At 39.5% G+C, this 17,841-nt stretch overlaps 1 long non-coding RNA gene across 1 annotated transcript; it reads left to right on the top strand.

Annotated features, from left to right (window-relative positions):
- The first annotated feature begins 1,246 nt into the window (after positions 1-1,246).
- Positions 1,247-17,527, top strand: LOC135327316 (uncharacterized). Its single transcript, XR_010387423.1, has 3 exons — positions 1,247-1,347; positions 15,605-15,762; positions 16,042-17,527. It is a non-coding gene; the product is annotated as an uncharacterized LOC135327316 (long non-coding RNA).
- Positions 17,528-17,841: the final 314 nt, after the last annotated feature.

Raw genomic sequence — 17,841 nt, 5'->3', positions numbered from 1 at the left:
AAGAACTATGCGAAAAATAGCCTCACAAGGAAAGAATTAAAAGAAAATTTAGGTGCCTTCAAATTTTATATGCCATTAAAAGATTTTAAAAGGTACAAACCCAAACTGTCAGTAAGATTCAATATCTTAGAATGTTCCTATGCTATGTAATTTTATTACACAGAATGATCAATAACCAATTTTCACTACTTCTGAAATAGCCAGAAGCTGACTTCTTAACACACAAAACAATTGTGAATTAAATGGAAATGAAAGAAAATGATATCTGTTTTACTATTTAAAAATGCAACCATTTTCCAAAAGAGTAATAAAATACAGTGGCTAGTTTTGATCAAATTCTGTCAGATTTTTTTTGAATTTAAAGTTTGTGATTTTTTTCCCCAAATATGAAGGTGCACTTTTGCATTCCAGAAGCACCACGCACTAGCAAAGAGGCTGAGACTTCAAAAGCTTGAACTGTCTTCACTAGCATTTGTTTTCCTGATTCAGGTGACTGTCTCGATAGAGTATGTGAACTCGCTCACCTGATATCACTGCTGTCGACTGGGTAGACTGGATGCCAGCTTCATTTCCCTGATGCTTGTTCTATCTTTGTTTTCATGAAAAGGTCTTGTTAATACATCCAGCTTTGTGTTTGTCATATTTAAATGTGCAACCAGATTCTTAGTTTTGCAGGGACCTTTTCATCATCCTCTGAAGTCACTCCATGAGACCAGTAACAAATGAGAGCTTGCCAACTACAGAATGGGGATTAACAATGAATTTTCTGCAGCAGACATTCATGTGTTTGTCTTGTGGATGGCTGAGAGGACACAACTGTATTCTGCCTCTCTGTGGAGCAGCTGGCAAGATAAGGCAGAGTCTCTGGATAAATGTGCTGTGCTCTAATTAGCTCCACTAAAAGGCTATTAACCTGGGCAGGGGCCTGTTCAGTACTATTACAACTACACTTTTTCTCAGGACCCTACCCACTATCTTTGCTTAGCATTCTTTTTTATGGATGGACCAACTCATTTGGGCCTGCTTGTTTATGCTAAAATATGTTCCATTTTGTTTGCTGCTTTATCATTTCCAACTGCAGAGTCAGGAATAAGATTACATCTCTGTAGACTTTATATTCTTGGCAAAACTAATGAGATTTATTCACCATATATTCAAACAGTTTCATGAAAGTGAGGGAAAGAGGACAACAGTTTGATACTCCCTTTTACAGACACTCCATCTCTATTTTTCTTTATAGGAGGATCACTTTGGTTTGTTCCCTGCAATGGCAGCTGTGACATTCTCCACCTCCGCGACCACTTTGGCTGCCTGGCTGTTGGGTCAGGAATGTGTTGAGATTCACAGGTAGGTTTGTGCTATCTCCTAAGAGCTGTCCTACAGCTACTCTCAAGTCTATTGTATGTAGGCTCATAGTCTGTGGTCTTGCTGTGGCTGCAGTGAAGGTTGGACTTCAAGTTGCCCAGCAGCTTAGCACCCAGCTGTGCACTTGCAATGGTGTGCACACGTAGTGAGTCTGACATGCAAGTCATGTCAGGCTTACCATGCATGCCAGCTCTGTGTGTGCTTCAAATCTGACATTGTGAATTCACTGAATTTGCAGTGTGTGCCTTGAAGTTGTGTAGTAAGTCCAGAACATGTTGTGCATGCATTATGGTCATCTGTGCAGGAGTCCTAGGCATCAAGCAAGTAGTCAAAGCTACTGCTTCTGCCCTGACCAGATGTCCACAAGTCCAGGACAAATATCCAAATTCCTTTCCACTGTTCCAAGTAGAACAAGAGGTCATGTCTGGGGAAGCTCAGACACATGGCAGCTCTATGGGAGATAAGCAGGTAACACACACGAGGAGTGGCTGACAGCCACTCATGAAGAATGATGGACCTATCTTTTGATGATGCCTTGTACTGAGGCCAAATTGTATTTGACCTAATTGCTTCTTGACAGCACTCAGAAATATTTGCTGACTGTGGCAAATAATCTGCTTTATACCTCTGGCTCCAGTGCTTCAACTCCTAGGCAGTCCAGTAGCTCAAGTACTATAAAGAAATGGCATCACTAACTTTTTAGGTTTTTTAAGAGTTCTTCGTGGCTGCTGTATAAGGATGTCATTTTACAGCAGAGCTACTTCAAGATTGTCTGAAGCTTTGGTGATGTTTTACTGCAGCTACCGTTGAGTTGTTTAAAGTTATTTGGCACATGCCTCATTGGCTAACATGCTCCTCCTTCCCACTTCAGACCCAAGTCTCTCTCTCTTCCTTTCATGTTCCTTTCGATCCATACTACTTCCTGTGTATGATTCTTGCTGGCAGTGAGAATAAAAGAACAATAGTAAATGAGTATTCATTCAAGTAGCAAGAAGTGTTGAAGCTGCTGGATTTGCCCTTCCCAGGACACGGGGAGGTGAGCGGGACAGAATTTTTAATGATGAGTCCAGGACAGTATTTCCCTTTGCAATGCTTTTTGCAGTGCTGAACAGTGTTTCAGGGAAAATACAGTGTGTGGTTTTTCTCTTACTTGTGATGTAGAAATTCTTCTTTTTAGAAGCAGCTGTTGGTGAGTATATTTTGAACAGAAGCCACTGCCAGTTTATTGATTTTTTTGGATTGCCACATCTTTTCCAGTTTGTGGCACTAGAACCTCTCTGTCTGGAACAGATTCTTGCTTGTTCAGTTCATTTGTCTCTTCTTTGCTGCCCGGTTTCTCAGTCTTACTTTATTCTGTATTGGTTTGGACCTGGCTCTAAACTATTTTATTGTCTCATAGTTACATAGTTACAAGTTTAGCGCTATATGTTGCTGTTTCTTCTTGTCTCCAAATTAATTAATTACTACATTATAGATGCTCTGAAAGGTGGAAAAATCCAGGTCACTTCTTTAGCTTGAGTGTGAAGACTGTGGTCTAACAGAGCATAAGGCCTAATAGAGCAGAAAGCCTGTGGCCCAGCTCTGTTGCTTAATCGAGGTATATTCATAACAGAAAATGCAAAGGCAGTAGAAATTGCAGGTAGGGACAGACAAGATCAAAATGGAGAAGCAAGTCTGTGGCAAAAGTTATTTTAGACAGGTAGGGTATTTTTTATTGCTTGGGACAAAGTATGAACGCAAGCTAAAATTGCAAGAGCAAATAACCCCAGAGCGTGGCAAGTTATACTTAACTAGCATTAAGGTAATGTCACATAGAGGCAGAATATTTGTGGTTAGCTAAAGTGACAGAAATACAGCTGCACTGATATTAATCCTGTATTAATCTTGTAAAGAAGTGGGATTTAAAGAAATAGAGCTCTTTGGCAGGGATGTACCTGCTTCCTCTGCATAGACCAATTTTCTCTTTTTAGGCACTAAGTGAACTTGTTATTCTGATTTTGTTGTTGATAACTTGGTTAAGTAGAGACCTAAGCTTTACTGATCATTTATCTGTGAGTTTTATGATTTTATTTGCAATCCTTGTAACAGCCCTTAAATTCTTCTGGTCATTATAGCTCACAGTTTGGGAGGTTTACTGATATTTTAATGGCTGGTCAGTAATTCAGTGTGTTTTTTAAAGATGCAACTGCTAGCTACATACCTTTCCACAGCAATGTGAAAATCTGAGGGGATGTAATACGATTTTATAAACCATGGTTCTGACTTGGGTAAGGATGAAACTTATGTTTAAAGTTATGTGGGTACATTCCAGAGATAGCAATTGAAGGTCTATAAATCTATTGGACAGATTTTACAAACATACCCTGGCTTGAAAGAGAGCATTATAGATGGTATAATTCCGTTCTGCAGAGGGCACTACTAGATATACATATATCTAATATTTTAGTATGAACAGAATTAGAATTATTCATTATGAAGTCACTGTCACTCAAAGAAAGAATATGAGAGGTGAATCATGTAGTAAATAGCTGTTATTCAGTATTGCTACAACATCTGTTTTTCCTGAGATATAAGCAGGGAAAATGTTAATATTTAAAGTAATTTGCTGTAAAAGCAGGCTTGGTTGAATCTGCCTGTAGATAGTCAGCCCCTACAATTTATGCGATGCTGCTCTGTGATATACAAATCAGATTAGAAATGTAGGGTATTTGCAAGCTCTAGCTTTTCTTTTGTTGGCAAGGTGTAATAAACTGACCTTGAGAAGGGACTGCATATGTTTGAACCAGAACAACAACCAGGATGCTTCTACTCTTTACTAATAGCTAATAAGATCCCATTCTATTTTCATCTCATAACATTTATGTTAATTCTTCATTTCCCCTTCAAGTGCTTGGGTGAGAAATGTTTTTCAATATTGAGACTTAAAAAAGTCTTTTTTGAAATGGAGACAGCTTGAGTAGGTCTAAAAACCCCTGAGCTCACATTATTGGACATTTACCTTGCTAACTAAATAACTTCTGAGCAGCATTTCCACTCAGTGGAATTGTTTCCAGTGGTACAAGGGGAGGGATCAACATCCTCGAGGTATTCTTTTAGCTTTGGCTCATGTCCTTTTTCCCTTTTCCAGTTTCCATTCATGTCACTGTGCCTTTGGATCTTTTACCTACAGACAAACACACTCTCCAGTGTTTGAAAGCTGTCTGTACCATAGTTCTTTGAAAAACTGGCTGCTATTTGTCCCAGATCTCTTCTTCTTTTCTGTATTACTGGATTCTTAGGTATTGTGTTACTGGATTGCTATAAGACTGATGATGAATCCTGGTGTGTTCATGACTTTTCCCCCCAGGAAAATACAGTGCTCAAATGTGATTTCCTTTAAGCAAAGCAAAAGTTTATGGTGACTGGTGAGTTTTCAAAGGGAAAGCACAAAGAAAGCAGATTTGGGACCTCTCATGCTTACACTGTCATTTTTAAAATTGTAACACTGATATCCAACACGGATCTTCAGATTGTATCTAAGATATGACTCCTCGAGGAATTAATGTATTGCAGGGGAAAATGCTATTTGATTCAGAGTTTGTTCCTTAGATTGTATCCTCTGTAATTGAAGTGAGGTAATTGGTGGGAAAATACTGCATGGCTAATTGTTTCACATTGCTCTGCAGCCTGAGAGCTGCTGAGCACTTAAGGGGGGGGGGGAATTTTCAAGATGATTCTTGCTTTAGCAGGATGGGAACATATTTTAGACAGTTGTAAGAAAGAAGAGTATACAGGAATTTTACGTGTTGGTGCTGTTACTGCCACTTTCTGACTGACTAGAGATATCGATATTTCCTCAAGTGGAGACTTTCTGGTAGTAATCTAATTGATTTCTGAGTCAGTTTATGGGCTGTTCAAATGTCATTAGCATTTACTTCCATAATGGAAAAACTCCTATGGTGTCTCATGCTCACTTGGTTTTCACTCATCATAGTCCCCAGCACAGTGAGTGCACACTCCGATGAATGGATGGTTTCTATTAAATAATATGCAAATTTTGGTCAGTACAGAAATATGAATCTACTCCTCATCTTCAATCAGATTTTTTTTAATTGATGAAAGGAGAAACTGGATTATTCCAGGTGTCTTGAAAAAACATTTTCAGAACAGTGGGTATCATAGGAGAAGTAGGAAAACTCTGGTAAAATGGGAGGGAATATGCAGACTGTCATTTGGGCAGCTGTAATCCTCTATTTGCTACATTTTTAGTAGTTGCCTGCTAGCCACCTACTTCTCCACAGGGTGAGGGAGGGAGTTTCTCTGTTGGCTGTGTAAGCCACAGAGGCAGGAAAAGAGGATGTTGAGTGGCTATACATTAGTCTTGGAGAACAGATAGCGCAGATGGCTTCCTTCTTGTAGAGCCATTCTGTGCCGATAGGAGAGGCGAGATACTAAGGATGAACAATCAGCAGTCTGCGAATTGACTGGGTCTTCTGGAGGAACAATCCGTTTGGGGTGAGAAAATTATTCATGTTACATCTCTGCAGTATAACTGCAAGATACCAAGGAAGGTGTCACTGGTGCTGGTCTTGCAAAAGAAGCACTTATCTGAAAACTGAATATTTACATGGTTAGTGAGCAATGGTAAGATACTGTTGATTTTTTCCTACAGTTGGTCAGTCTGAGCTAGATTTAGGTTATATATTTAATGTATGCATCAAAAAAGGAATTTGAAAACCAACTCAGATATTAGAAATAAAAAATATAATGAGAAAAGGAATCTGCCATTTAATGTTCCTTTGCTTTCTTTCTAACACAATATTGCAAGCTGAAAAACAATATGATATAGTATAATATAATTGTAATAATCAAATATAATGCATTATCAACACTTTCAGGTTATCTAGTAAAAACATACCAATATCACATAGACTGCATCCTTGATTATGTGTTACAGAGCTTTTAGTTGGCAAACACAGATTAAATCACAATAAATTGCAAGGAAAGTAAGCTGAGTATAAAGGAGTATTATTAAAGAACAAGATACAGTAGCTTTAGAGTGGATAGCTTGTTTGGAGGCCCAGATTGCTCAGTGGTCAAAGTTTGCTTGTTCATGGCAAATTGCTCCTTTCCTTGCACTTAGAGGTGTTGATTTATGCTTTTTATATGACATTTTATATTCCAGGGTGAGTGAGTGGGAAGGCCTGCTACCTTCTGGGTACTAACTACATGCCAGCCACTAGAAGCTACATGCAGTGTAATCCTGTTGCAGCCATGTCATTATTGGAGTTTTTATGTGAGAGTGAAGCAGAGCATGTAAGGCAGAAAAATTCCTATTAACTTTAGTGGATATTGGCTTATGCACTCAGTGAGATGTTCACTGTAATAAACAGTCAAGAGCAGAGAAAACAACAGAGAAAAACCTGGGAATGAAACGCTAGTCGCTACTTCCCTGATTCCAGATCATATAGAATGCCTGTGGAGTGCTGACCTCTCCCTTCATATTAGCCATTCAAATTTGTTATAAAAGCCTTAGCTGAAGTAGCTGAGGAGATCTGTGAGGCCATGGTCCAGCCTGCACCTACTCTGTAGCTAGAAAAAGATGTGTTTTTCTCAGGGCTGTCAAACTGGTGTCGTTCATAAGCAATAAATTCATACAAATTAATTTTGAGAGATGGAAAAGTGAGTTTGCTCACAGGTAATACATTTGGACTTCAACAATGTGAAAAATTTAGGAGCAAGTGAAAGGAAAAAGAGAGAGAGAGAGAGAGAAAGTAAGCCATATTTTTTTCCTGATATTTAATGAAGCACTGTGAATATCTGGCTCTTTGGGAAAGGTATATTACTAAGAGTCATTAATGAAACCTGGGCTTAAAATACATTCAGTTGAATTGCTGAGTGAAGAAATGTCCATGTAAAACTTAATGTTTTCCTTTTTGTGAATATTTTAGAATCTTTAAAAAAATTTAGAAGAAAAAAAATCAGTGTTACCTTTTTTGCCATTTGCTTTTAAAAGGTTTTTCACTTGCTAATTTCCAGAAGGTCGTCTCTGAGATGTACAAGATAGCCCTTCATTTAGGTCTCCTCTTACATTCATATTTAACTTTCTTTCATTCTGTGGCCTTTATTAGCTGAGCTCAAGGAGCTTGTAGCACATTTTAAACAGCAACACTGGGAGGATGTAAATGCAGAATAATGTATCAGGACTCAAATTTGCATGGTCAAATGTCAAAAAAATTAGGCCTTCCCCAGAACCATGTCAAGAGAAATAATGTAAGTGGCCAGCTCAACAGCAGGCATGCCATTATCAGTTAGTTCAACCTGTCATCACTGACTGGGAGTGGAAGCAGTGGTCATTAGCTTTAACTCTGCCAGAGAAGGTTGCACCTCTTTTTATTTTATTATATATATTTTACACCATCTGACAGTATTTCACAGAGCACCACAATGTTACGGTTTCCTCCTTGTCAGGGGAGGGAGATGTGCAGGTGAGGTAAAAGAGAAGAACAGTTCTAATCATCTATTGTCAGCATGGAGGGGGCAGGAATTGCATTGCCTATTGGATAAATACTCATTTGGAGTAATCACTTTATTTCAGCCCTGTAGTGACATTAACAAGCTTGGAATACAAGGAATTACATGAGTCAGAACAAATAATTGAATATTCCACTGCTGGGGAATGCAGCACAAGTCTGACAATGTCATACCATCCCTGAAGCCAGCACAAGCATACAATTAGATGATAAGCTTAAACAGCATAAAATTGGCACTACTAGTACAAAAAATACACTTTTAATTGTTAAATTTTTACCTGCTTGTAGCTCTCATGAAACAAAAATATCTTATGTGTCTTTTTATTGTAAAAAGAACCCAAGGAAACATTTCAGTAAGTTTTTAAGAAAATAAGGGTATCTAGGAAGAAAAAGGGGAAAAATCGGAATTCAGGAACTAGAAGAAAGGATATCGACAAGAAAAACTGGAAAGCTTTTTTTTTCCTATTTTCTTCAGTATATTTTGTCAATTTACTTTTCTTCTGCAGATATCGTTGCCCCCCCCACATGTTCAGTTAGGTAGGAATCAACCTGTGATCTCACAATTCTGAGCATTTTTTCAGTCACTCATTGCTCTTGGGATGTGGTTAATAATGCAAAGGCATTTTTATAGAAATATGCCAAAGCATCCAAAACTAGCAAACAAGAAGGAGGGTGATCTTGAAGTGAATCACTAACCTGGAACACCTTGCTATCTGTCGGATTCATCAGCAGACTTGAGGTTTAGTTTTTGACACATTGTTACAACGACACCAATCTGTGTTATTTGGCAAGTTCCATCATTTTAAGCATCAACTAACCTGACTTAATTAATCAAATTATACACTCTACTGTAGAATATTAAGAAGATTCAGCTGCATTATATACATTGAATGATTTGGTAGCAGCTACTGCAGGCAGCACAATTCCTCAAGTATATGCGAGTTTAAGTAAAGACTGATGGTAGAAAAATGTTGGAGAGACAGAGTGTAAACACAAAAGCAACGTCTTCTCCATCACATGCCTAGATTAGCTCTGAAAAGAGCAGTCTTATCCAAAAGATACACATTAATTTTCAAACACTCGAACCAAACATGGTGGAAAATTCGCATTTATTATAAGGATGAAAGGATTAGTCCATCTTAAAACTAAAAGCCTGTTCTGGATCTTGGCCATCAATTTCAACAGTGTCTGAACTTACTTATCACTAAAACAGTAGTTGGTCCTGCAGTTGTCATCTTTTTCTCAGTAGTCCTGTCATCAGCCCACCATTGACCCTTCTGTTGAGACTGAAGTGAAGTACTTTGCTTCAGGAACATGGTAGCACTAAGGAAGAACTCCTTTTTCAAGAGGAAATTTTTGGGAAGCACAGGTCCTATAAGGCAGTTAAGGCTAGCAGGAAGGATTCTTCTTGGAAAGGAGAGAGTGGGATCCAAGCTAAAGGGGAATTACGGGTTCTGATAACTGAAGCTTTGCATGTCCAGTCAAGAGAAAGAGCTCTGAGATTTGTCATGTTGAACATTTGCTTCTGTTTTCTTAACAGAAGAGAATGACCCCACCTCTTGCTTTCGCAAAGATAAGGCATTCTGGGTGATTGTACTTCAGATTATCACTGGCATTTGGAGAACATGACCCATGTGTTTGACAAGTTGGCTTGAAGAAAAGCCGACTGTAAAATAGCAAGCGCAAGCTTTAGATTAGAAGGTCAGGTGAAATATCTACTATAAAGGGATATAGTTGACCCTTGGATGGAAACTGGGCTTGTGGCTCATGTAACAGTGTAATGTGAATTATATGAAGCTTTTCTTAAGGAGATATTTGGTGCATTTCTACTAATTGTAATACAGTTTTGATCAGATTTACGTTATGACTTACTCAACAACAGGCATATGCTCAACTACTATTTATTCTATCAGTAAGAATACCTGCGAACCTCATCTCTCTTAATTTTTAGCATGATATTGCAACTAGAGAATGCATTTGCAAGTGACTTATTGAATAATATTTAGCTGACTAAAACAACATTAACATTTAAAATGGTAGTAGTTAGTATCAACAGTCCAAACATTCATACTAATTTGCTATAATTTTTCTACTTCTTTGTAGGTGTATTCCTTCAAAGAATGCAATATTTTTATTGTATTAGTATTATTCTTGTATTTGTCAGGACTTTATATTATTATGCTGAATCGGTTGTTTCACATTGGAACAGCACCTCTGAAGAGGCAACTAAAAGTGTTAATTTATACTACAGTAAGAATTGGCAGAAAGTATTTATAAGTAGCACAGAAATATTAGGAATTACCCATTGAGAAAAGGTAAATGAATATAAGGACTGTTTTCTGTGTCACATTCTAAGTATTTGTCAGGTCTCTGAGCGTAACCACTGCCCTCCGGAGGTTTGACAGCCGGGGCTCAAGGTCAATGCTGATATGGTGCAGCTGCATGCCTTTGATCCAAGTGCTGTGAAAGGAGTTGTGTGAGAAAGAGCTGTGAGAAGTCTTTTGGGGGTTTGCTCTCCTTTTACTTGGGAGCTCTATTTAAGCTCAGACCCTTGCCCTTGGTTGCCTGACTTTTGTTGCAGCTGTGCTTGGCCATGCACCGAGGCACATACCCCAATGAGCCAGATGCTGTCTTATGGACTTAACTGCCTGGCTTGGTTGTGGACCAGCCCCATCATTACAGAATTATCTCGCAATCTAGACCCTTGCTGAACCTGGTTGCTGTCACTGGACCTGCTTTGCTCTTCTTCTTGTTTATGTACTGTGAGGGCTCTGTCTGCCTTGCTGTCACCCTCATCTCCCAGCTCCCCTACCCTTATGAAGCAGCCAGCCCTTGCTGCTCCCTGAATATTAACTTGGACCTTTTTGAGCCCTTAGCCAAGCACCATGGAGCATGGCCTCTTCCCCCACCTTGTTGCCTGCGCTCACACCCCTGGCAGAATTCCCTAAATCCTTTACAAAATAGATAATAATTTTCATAGCAATGTAAGATCAGGAATGACTTCCAGACAGCTAGTGCCTCTCCATTCAACATGGTAAGATAAATATACCTAGATCATCCCTTATAGATACACGTGTAACATGTTCAAATCTTCGATGACTGATATTCTGCAGCCTCCCTCGTAACTTTGTCCACCATGAAACAATCCTTAGAGCTGCAATGTTTCCTCTGAGACCTAACCTAAATCCTTTCTGCCACCATTGAAGCTGATTAGTTTTTGTGCCCCTGTCACTGAACGTGAAAGAATATTGATCATCTTATGTTTCACTACAAATCTTGAAATATTTTTAGAGAGTCTCCACAACATTTTTTTTCCTAGACTAAGCAAACATAATTCCTTCAACCTGTCTTCACAGGCCATATTTCCTAAACATATCACCATTCTTGTTGTTCTTGGTACTTTCTCTCATTTTTTCTGCCTTCTTTGAAGTATGGTGTCTGAAACTGGCCACTACATTCCAATAAAGGCTGACTGGACACAGAGTGGAAAGGTCTTTATCACTGAGGGCATACACAGGACAGTCCTACCAGGATGTGCTAAATAAGATTTTCTTTTTACAGCAGCAACATCGCAATGTTGACTCAGTTTATAGACCATAGTAACTCCTCACTGCTCTAGCTGTGCAGTTATTCTTTACATCATATTATGCAGTTCATTTCTTCTTTAGGCCACAGTTTTTTGCGTTTGCTTGTTGAAGTTCTTCCTGACTTATTAGGTTTATTTTGAATACTATTGCTATCTCCCTCACTGATGTAAGGTCTTCCAGATCAGTGATATCTGCAAACTGGTAAATGTGTGGGGTTTTTTTTCTACCAAGCAGTTTTAAATGAATGATTGAATAGAGTTTGGCCGAAGACAACATCTACTCCATCTGAAATGGATTTCTCATCTGACAAGTACCACTGAGATTCCTAAAGTGCTTGTTTTCTACCAACTGAGTAGTCACTCTATGATAACTTAATCTGCACTGCCTTTCCTAGTTCACTTAGGAGACTACCGTGAGGCAATATCAAAGTTTTAGAAAAACAAGTATATCATATATGCTGCTTATCTCTTTCTGTTATGCCAGTTATACTGTTAAGGAAGAAAAGTAGATTGATAGGATCTTGACATGTTGGCAAATTCTTTATTTTCCAGGTGCTTAAACACTGATTGCTTTATATGTGGTTCTAGGATCTTGAAATTAGGCTGTTTTGTACTTCCCTTGCTCTTGCTTTTCCTTCGTTTTAGGTACACTGTTTCCCTTTTGCTGCTCTTCTACCAAGTCTCTCCATTTTCCCAAAAATGAATGGTTTAGAGATCACATTGTCAGTTTCCTAAATATTGCCGGGCACTGGTTCCTAATCTCACCTGTGACATGATATAGATAAGGTGTTGATTCCAAGCTAAGAAATCGTTGTCAGGTCTGGTTTTGTGGTGCGGGAGCACAGCAACCATAGAATCACAGAACAGTTGGGGTTGGAGGGGACCCCTGGAAATCATCTGTCCATCCCCCCTGCTCAAGCAGGGTCACCTAGAGCAGGCTGCCCAGGACCGTGTCTGGTCAGCTTTTGAGTATCTCCAAGGAGGGAGACTCCACAAACTCTCTGGGCAACCTGTTCCAGTGTTCAACCACTCTAACAGTAAAAAAGTGTTTTCTTATGTTCAGATGGAATTTCTGTGGTTTCATTTCGGCGGTGTCACTGGACACTACCTCCCTCCACCTGCTGGCAGTGCACCTCCTAATGCAGCCCAGGATTCCACTGGCCTGCTTTGCCACAAGGGTGCATTGCTGGCTCATGTTCAACTTTTTGCCCACCAGGACCTCCAGGTCCTTCTCTGCAAAGCTCCTTTCTAGTCAGTCAGCCCTCAGCATCTTCTGGTGAAGGACTGTGCACTTCGCTTTCCTGAACTTCATGACATTCTCCTCTGCCCATTTCTCCAGCCTGTCAAGGTCCCTCTGAATGGCAGCACAGCCCTCTAGTGTATCAGCCACTCCTCCCAGTTTTGTATCATCTGCAAACTTGCCAAAGATGCACTCTGTACCATCATGAATGAAGATGTTAAACAGTATTGGTCTCAGTATTTACCCCCAGGGTGACATCACTAGTGACTGGCCTCCAGCTGGACTTTGTGTCACTGATCACAACCCTCTGAACCTGGCAGTTTAGCCAGTTTTCAGTCCCCCTTGCTGTCCATCTTATCTAGCCTATACTTCATCAGCTTGTCTGTGAGGGTAACTCTTCCATGCTCCAGACTTTCCATCAGGTTTCAGGGGCCTGAGATTCCTGAAGGCCAGTCTTACCACTAACGACTTAGGTGAAGAAGGCATTGAGTACCTCTGCCTTTTCTATTTCCTTTGTCACCAGGCCTCTGCCCCATTTAGCAGTGGGCTTGCATTTTCCCTAGCCTTCCTTTTGCTGCTTATTTACTTGTAGAAGCCTTTCTTGTTGCCCTTCTTGTCCCTCACCTGATTCATCTCCAGATGGGCTTTGCTTGATCTTAGATGAGGTGATCCTTGAATATCAGCTGACTCTCCTGAACTCCTTTTCTTTCCAGGGCTGTATCCCATGGGATTTTTCCAAGCAGATCCCTAAAGAGGCCAAAACCTGCTCTCCTGTAGTCAAGGGTTGTGAGCCTGCTTTCTGCCCTACCACCTCCTCGGAGGATCCTGAACTCCACCACCTCATGGTCACTGCAGCCAAAGCTGCCCTAGACCAGTCATTCCTTTTTTGTAAGTATGAGGTCGAACACAGCATCTCCCTTCATCAGCTCCTCAGTTGTCTGTATTAGGAAGTAGTCATCAGTGCACTCCAGAAACCTCCTGGATTGCTTTGCCTTGCTGTGTTGTCCTTCTGGCAGATATCAGGTTGGTTAAAGTCCTCCAATGTGAACCGGGGCGTGTGAATGTGAAGCTTCTTCCAGTTTTCTGAAGAAGGCCTCATCTACTTCTTACTCATCAGGCGATCTATAGCAGACACCTCCTACAACATCACCCATGTTGGTCTGCCTGCTAATCCTGACCAGCTCTCAACTGGCTCTCCATACATCCCAAGGCATCTCCATGCATCCTGCAGCTCTGTTGCACAATGGGCAGCTCCTGTTCTTCATCCTACTGGCCTGTCCTTCCTAAAGAGCCCATATCCATGGGCTGCAGCACTCCAGTTGTGTGAGCTATCCCTCCCTATCTCTGTGATGCCAATGGTTTGTGGTCCCATGCTGAGACTGAGGTAGCAAGGGAAGAAGGGGCGAACATCTCTCCCTGTGGAAGTCCAGAATGTTGCTACATTTCTCAAATATGGCTTCATTACAGAAAGATTGGCAACCACTTCTCGAATGATTTCTGCCAGGCTCTGCAGGCTTGAAGGCATCTTCTCACTTTTATTTTGTTCTTGGTTTTGGCCTTCTGTACTTTCATGAGAATTAATTGTATTTAAGTTCTGGGAATGACTGACGTTATTATGAAGAGGTAGACCATGCTGCCATTAGGGGAACTCAAGAGAAGATTCCCAGAGAGGAAGATGCATATTTTCTCATCCTTTTCTTCTACCTTTTTTCAGAGGAGAAGCCACCTGCACGTACAGTTATTGCATGTTCTGATTTTCTACTACTTCTCCATCTTGTCCCCTGCAGTAAGCAATCAGAGCAGCTTTGCTTCATTCTTATCCTCTGAAAACTCATTATTCAGTGGACTAATAATGCCGGTACTGAGGAAGCATGGAACGGAAAGTCTGCTTGCTGACAAAGCATAAATAAACTTTAGCTCAATATTTATAGACAGATGTGTATAGCAGCTGGACCTGAAAGAAAATTTGGAATGCTCAGCACTTGTTTGAAGACTTCATTCATATTTGATTTTCATGTCTGGATGAGCAGCATTTTGTGTTGTCAAATATTGCTTGGAGGAGTGAGAGAGATATTATGGCAACATTTGGTGCTTAGTTTTGAGAAAACAGTGATGCTAGAAAACATTTCAACCTCAGGAATAGCTACATTTCTGTACAGGTTGAATAGGACCCCAGGGGGTTAAAACATCTCTGTGATTTGTGGAAGAAGTGGAAAAGGAGCATCAGCAGAGGATCAAAGGAGTTTTAAATGTACACATTAAACATTCTCTTTACTGGAAGTGACCTGTACCATGTAATATCAGGCATGATTCATTACGGATCTTCTTTGGCTATTCAGCTGCTGATTATTATAGATTACTTAATGAAAACAAACTTTTCCTTTACATACTTTGTTTTTTGTTAAGGTGTCCATATCCTCACAAATAAAAGTATATAGACTGATCACATACTACAATATATGCAGGGAAGTAAGAAAACTTTATTTCATCTCAGAAGACAAGATGATTTTTGATGCAGTTATGGAGAAGTCTGCAAGAATGTCAGCATTTTAAATTGAAAAATGTGTTATCTTAGTGTTCTTGTGGTTGAAAAAGCTTTCATAACTCCTTTTTACCTCAGAGCGAAGTGACAGTAGTCACTTGTTTTCTGGATCAATGTAAAACCACCACTTCTTTATAACTCTTTTAGATAGTCTTAGCAGATTAACAGTTTGTTCATCAGCTAGCCTCCACAGTGAAAGAATGGGAATGGGATCCACAGACCCACTTTCCAATGCTAATCTCTGAAGTGTCATTCTGATGGAGACTGTTGCAAAGTAGTTCTGTGTATCTGTATCTCCATACGGTAAGATGGAGAGCAGGGAAATATGCAGTCTTTCATTGATCTCTGTCTGGCATTAGGAATTCTGTGGCAGCTGACTTTGCCTATCAAGAAAGGAATTTTATGGATCAGTATTGCTGTTGAATTATGAGGATTACAAGAACAAAAGGAAAGCTTTTTCGAGAGGTCAAGGACAACGACTCTGAAAACATGTGAAATCTTAAATGAAGATATTCGAGTGAGTAATCTCTGAATGAAAATGAAGGTACAATAAGACTCCTATGAAAGCTCATAGCTACTGTGTTTAATAATGATTCACCCAGTGTTTGCCTCTTTTGCTGATAATCATAAAAAAAAAATCTCAATAGAATATAGTTTCCAGGTGGAGGGATAATAGATGTGCACATTTACAGTATGTCAACCTAAAAGAAATAAGTAAGCTGGTTCTGTGATACAGCCAGTATGTGTGATACAAACAGTATACATCTAATAAATTGAGAGTTCTGTGTGTTCACAGGGATTTTGGATAAATTTCTGGATAAAGGCTGGCATTTTAATGGAAATGGCAGTTTTTACATCAGTGTCAAGTTGTTGGAGGGCTGGGGAGAAAAGAAATCCTCCTGATTGGTTTGCTCAGACAGATGTTTATGAAGAAGACGTTTTAAAGACATCTGCATCTCCATGGCATTCTGAGGATGTACCTGTTCATGGCTCTCCTGCCTGCTAGTTCAAAGGAGGCTGTCAAGGCAGGTAAGTACAACATTTGGCTTACCTGCTCTTCTATTTTTCCTCACCCTGTAGTTTATTTTAAACATTCCTCTGACCTTGAAAAGACTCAGGAGATAGATATTAAATGTTGCAGTCCTCATTCTGTTAGGTTGAGTGATCCAGTGCGTATCCGTGCAGATGGCTTTGAAATGTCATCTTTTAAAAACCTGTGTATAAATATGTCTTTTATAAGTTGGTACCTTAACTTAGGTGCTATTTCTTCTACTTTGAAGATTTATGCAAAAAATGTAAACCAGCTTTCTTCCTTTCTTAGTTCCTGTAAGTAGAAGCGTTTTATAAAACACATGATACTCTTGAAATTGCAATTAAGTTGTTTTACTTATAGAAGAGATGGAATATTTGTCATTATCATCATTTTATTAAATATATTTTAATCGTCTTCTCTAGTATAGCTGGAACATCGAAATGCCTGTTATGTGAGTATCAATTAACCTTGGCGCTACAAGTTTCATAAGTTTCATCCTGTGGCAGTTTTAGCTAGCAGTCTGAGGGTTGTTGGTTTAAAGTGTGATGCTGTGCACTTATTGACAGTAACTCTAACATCTCCCAGGAGTTCTGGGGGAAAGCAGTTCAGACATAGTGATTTTATTTATTCCTAAAATTCAGATCACTCTTAAACATGATTAAAATTCAGTGGAGAATTACTGCTGTTCAGTCCTACTGACTTCAGTGTGTTTGTGTAATGATTTGTCCCCTTTGCGATCACTACATGTTAACCTAGAAACCGTATTTACAAATTGTGATCCTTTGTGCTCTACAGCCTGAATAATCAGATTTTAAAGAGACTTGCTGCTTAAAACTGAATAAATTTGAAGTAAGAATTTGGGAACAAGTGTCTTGTTAATATTTTCCATGGACTATGTTGGTGAATAGTTATTATGAACAAGGCATAGCTATGGTAGTCACAAAGTGTGTAGACCTCAAGAAGAGTTTTGCTGCCTGGAGTGATTGTTAAAATAGATATTTTTCCATTTGATTCCAATCCATTTGCATGTAGGAGTGCTGCTTGGGGCCATCTCTAATAGCTGTAGAATCATTAGAATGATAGCTTGTGATGGACACCTATGCAAAGGCCCTCAAAGAGTGGGTCACAGGGAGGATCCAGCATCCTGAATGTTTAATGACATCTCCTGAGTTTGAAAAATCAAATGTTAATATTGAGACCATAGACTCTTCCATCCACTACACTTTGTTCCAAACAGAAACAGTTTAGAGTTTTTCAAACCTTGCTAGAACGGATGTCACACAGCAAATATGTTCATATTAATAAATACAAGAGGTCCAGGGTCCCATTCCTTTAAGTGGCATTCTTTTCACTTCATACAGCTATGGAGAACTCTTCTCTCCATGTTTGAGTAAACTAGTTGAAATCCTGTAGAAAAAAAATACTCTTCAGCACTGGTAGTTTGAAGGCACAATTTTTTTAAAGGTCCACTGGCAGGTAAAGCCTTGTAATGAGATTTTTAATTGCTTTTGAAAGCATATACTGCACCTTTCTATATTTTTACTATTTGAATTACAGTGCTTT

Source organism: Dromaius novaehollandiae, chromosome 2, assembly GCF_036370855.1.
Source record: "Dromaius novaehollandiae isolate bDroNov1 chromosome 2, bDroNov1.hap1, whole genome shotgun sequence".
Lineage (NCBI taxonomy): Eukaryota > Metazoa > Chordata > Aves > Casuariiformes > Dromaiidae > Dromaius > Dromaius novaehollandiae.
The sequence above is the reverse complement of the archived record's forward strand: the minus strand, read 5'-3'. Positions and strand labels throughout refer to the sequence as shown.